The sequence below is a fragment of the Octodon degus genome, unplaced genomic scaffold (genome assembly GCF_000260255.1).
Source record: "Octodon degus isolate 3935 unplaced genomic scaffold, OctDeg1.0 scaffold00048, whole genome shotgun sequence".
NCBI lineage: Eukaryota > Metazoa > Chordata > Mammalia > Rodentia > Octodontidae > Octodon > Octodon degus.
In genome coordinates this window covers 44,157-48,560 of record NW_004524624.1, presented here as the reverse complement: position 1 = coordinate 48,560, position 4,404 = coordinate 44,157, and the positions used below count along the sequence as shown (strand labels likewise).

At 36.7% G+C, this 4,404-nt stretch overlaps 2 pseudogenes; one reads left to right on the top strand and one right to left on the bottom strand.

The window, feature by feature from the left end:
• Positions 1-1,018: 1,018 nt before the first annotated feature.
• LOC105742371 lies at positions 1,019-2,366 on the bottom strand (annotated as a pseudogene).
• Positions 2,367-2,426: 60 nt separating this feature from the next.
• LOC101577706 overlaps positions 2,427-4,404 on the top strand; it is a 4,513-nt pseudogene continuing 2,535 nt past the window's right edge.

Here is a 4,404-nt window from a genome sequence, read left to right as displayed (position 1 = left end):
AAATTCTGATACCCAGAATAAGCATGTGAACATATGACTTTTTTAAACATAGAAGTAAAGTTATTCATCATAATTTGCTATACTATTACCATTAAATTACAGTTACTTTGGAGTATTAAGTCAAATGGGTTAAAGTAAGCCTGTAACACCCCTATGGAACACCTTCTTATATTACACATGCAAATTACTTTTCGGTGTAGTCTCTTCACTTTAATTTCAAAGTTACTCAGCTCTGAAGTCACAATTCAAGTGCTTATCATGGTCCAAAGAGAAGGGAAAAACAATGTAACTAGGAGTGGTCAATATATACATATAGGTGTATACATATAGGTGTATATGAATAGGTGACCCTTTTCATATATATATGAAAAGGGTCACCTATTCATTGAATTGAAAAAGATGGCACAGCAGAAAGGACTGCAATCCTAGAAATTCAGGCCCTTAAGAAGCATTATGATAAACCCCTTCTTTAGAAAGGTATCATTTGTATCTGTTATCACAGACTAAATTATATTTTATGCCACCTTCAAGTAATAGTTGAGGCAGTAGAATGCAGAGGCATCACAATGAGTCTTACTTAATACAAATAACTATAGACAGACCAACACTTCCACAAACTGTTTCCTTTTTCTGATTGCTAGTTAAATACAGTTTTAATCCATAGCTTAACAATGAAGGGTCATACACTAAAGTCAACACATATATATATAGCATTTCAGTCTAAGCTTGTCCATGTACACAACTGAAATCAATGACAAGTCCTGGCCTCACAGGCACCAGGGTGAGGGACTTTCTACAGGCATGAAACTTCATCTTGCAAACTGAAGTCATCATATATACAGGGCAAAGTCAGAGCTTTTGTATTGGTGTTTATTCTTCATATAACTTTTAAAACACTACTATAATTGAATATTGAAACAAAAACAATAGCGAGTAGTGAGTATATGATGATTCTAGTCCTTCGCGTACTCACTACTGCACACCACATGCCAGCAGCAAGCATTATTCACTGGCCCCATTAAGAGGTCTGACACTGAACACCACTTCTGGGATGATGTTTGTCATCCCCATAGGCTTCTCCATTATAATGGCATCATCTTTCCTGATTTGGATCAAAGTCCACCAATTGTACCTGCTCCATTTCATTGGTCTCTTCTACTTTTTTTCCTCTCAGGTAAGAGTTTTTCCAGCAGTGAGAGTTTATCAGGAGAAAGAAAGCCACTTTCAGGAAAGTTTACCTTAAATTCAATAATTAGATGACCCTCTTTATATGGTCTACAATATATTGGATTGCCTTCATTTAGCACACACTTCATGTCTCCATGCTTGACATTATGTGTCTTTATTTCTGGAATGTTCATTATATTCTATAGGCCTATGTGTTGTGTCTGACTTTATGTTGATACTATGCTTCTCTGCTTACTGTTGCTTCATAGTATATTATTTATTTACTTGGTGCAGGATCTTCCTATGCACCTTGGACTCATAGTGATCTTCCTGTCTCATGAGAGATGATGACTATCATTTGGTTGTCAAGAGTGGATATTGTCTTTTGGAAACTACACAGTGCTTCAACTCTGTATATTCATACACATGAAAAGATCTTCTCCTCATCAACTAAAAACAGCATGGTCCTTCTAATCTAACACAATGATAGTATCTCCTGGCTCCAGCCCTGGTTCTTGGTCTCCTTCACCATGGAATATTATCTTCTGGACATCTTTCATGCCTTTGTCAATATGAACTTCTAGAATCTTCTTTTCTCTGTCTTCCTTCCGTTGCAGCTCTTACATCTGTCTTTAGGCTGATGCATTCTCCATGGCCCTGGCACTCCACACACACAGACTGAATTTGCTGAACCATTCCAGGTCCTATTTGATGAATTCTTATTTGCATTCCAGTACCTTAGCAGTTGGGACAGCACTCCACAGCTCCTTTCTTACCTCCTTGGCCTTCATATTTGTCACAAATAACATTGTTTTGCAGAGTCAATTTCCTCGTGACACCATTATATAAATCTTCTATGGTAACTGAGAGCTGATGCACCACATTTTTACCTCTTCTTTCTCTCTGCATCCTTCCTCCTCCTCCAAAAAACATATTGAAGATATCCATGAGGGATCCAGAACTGCCACCTGCTCCACCCTCCTTAATTGCCTGTTTTCCTCCTTTGTCATGCAATTCCCTTTTCTTGGCATCAGAGAGAATTTCCTAAGCTTGAAAATCTGTTTAAACTTTTTGCCTTCATTTGGATTCTTATCAGGAAGCTACTTCAAAGCCAGTTTCCTATAAGCCTTTTTTAGTTCTTCTTGGGTAGCACTGGGTTTGACCCCCAAAATATCATAATAAGTCATTTCTTTCACCATTTTCTACAAGTGGTAAGTGGGCTAAGTTGCAATTGGGTAGGCACGAAGGAGTGGGTAGCCATGCGCAGGTCAAGCAGCCACCCGTCCTTCACCTCTCAGCGCATTCTCATGAATGTGGTATTGATTTGCATTTCTTTGTTGATTAGTGATGCTGAAAATATTTCATACATGTTTTTCCTTTTGTGTATTTTCTTTTGAAAAATATCAGTTCAAATCATTGCCTATTTTTAAAAAAATGAGTGTGTTTGTGTTTACACGGAGGTGGACTCGTGTATTCTTGATATTAATCCCTTGTCAAATTCAGTTTTAAAATATTCACTCCCATTTGTAGGATGTCTCCTGTTAGTTGTTGATGGTTTGGCAACTTTCGCCTTCTCCAAACATGACTATATTGTGAAGTTTTGCTTTTGTTGTTTGTGCTGTTATCGTCAAATGTAAAAACAAAACAAAACAACAAAAAACTTTGCTAAGACCAATGTCCTGAAGAATTCCTTATGTTTTCTTCTGGTCATTTCATTGTTTGTGGTCTGTTTATGTCTTCAAATTTGACTTAATTTTTGAATAGGGTAAATGAGAGATATCTAGATTAATTCTTCTGTGTGTGGATAGCTAGTTTCCTAAGGAGCATTAATTGAAAGAAATATTATTTTCCAATGTATGTTCTTGGTACTTTTATCAAAATCACTTGGCTGTAATTATGTGTTTTTAGGTCTGAAATGTTTATTATATTCTATAGGCCTATGTGTCATGTCTGACTTTATGTTGATGCTATGCTTCTTTGCTTACTGTTGCTTTGTAGTATTTTATTTATTTAGTATAGGATCTTCCTGTGCACCTTGGACTCACAGTGACCCTCCTGTCTCAGTTACAATGCTTGGTTTTAGTGGCTGGTAAGGGACATCCAGGCTTCCAAGGCTGGCATGGCTTGCAGTACTGAGGATCAAAATTAGATCTCTGTGCCTGCCAGGCAGGTACTTAGACTGCTGAGCTATCTCACCAGCCCTGTAGTATGTTTTGAAGTCACATATTCTGATTTCTCTCTTTTTTTTCCCCTAGGAATTTCTTTGAAGGATTATTTTTTGGCTCACTCAGGAGGCCTTAAGGGCAGGTTTAATAAGGCATGAGGATCTGGGGATCGAACCACAGCATCCTGAGCCTGACTGCTTTGTTTAAGCAGGCACTTAAACAACTGAGCTAATGGGCAGCACCCCACCCCAGAATTTCTTTGAGTATTAGGTATATTTTGAATTTTAGCTGTGCGTTTCTATTTTTTTAAACTTGCTGTTTATTTATTTATTTTTATTTTATTGATGTATTTTAGATATACAGAGTGATGACATTTATCATAGGGAATTTTTACATTCACAAGGCATACTTTACTGCTTCTTCTTTTCCCTTCTCTTCCCCTTATTTTTATGGTCCCTACTTTCCTTTCCCTCTCTTGTTTCTTTTCTTATTTGAACATTATTTTCCCATTTCTCAATATGTATTATACATTTTGGTCTTTACACTTTCAGTATCTCATAACAGAGAAACAATATGATATTTACATATGTATGTGTGATTTATTTTACTTAAGGTTATGGTCTCAAGGTGCACCCATTTACTCAGTAATGTCTCAAGAGTATCCTTCATGGCAGAGAAGTGTTCTATTGGATAAAGACAGACGGACAAACAAACAAACAGAAAAACACTTCCATCTTCTTTATCCACTCATTAAATGGCAGAGAAGTACTCATATCAGATAAAAAATATCTTTCAGCATTCATTAGTTGATGAGAATTTGTGGTGTTTTTAAGATTTAGATATTACAAACTGCTGATATAAATATGAATGTGCATATATTGCTGTGGTATGATGCTTTTAATTCTTTCTGGAAGATACCAAGAAGGAGAACACCTAGGTCAAATCTAACCACTAGTTTCAGTGTTTTGAGAAATCTACACACTGATTTCCACAGTAGTTGCACCAGTCTACATTCCTACCAACTGTGGAGAAGGGTTCTTTTTTCCCCACATCACTGCCAGCATTTATTTTG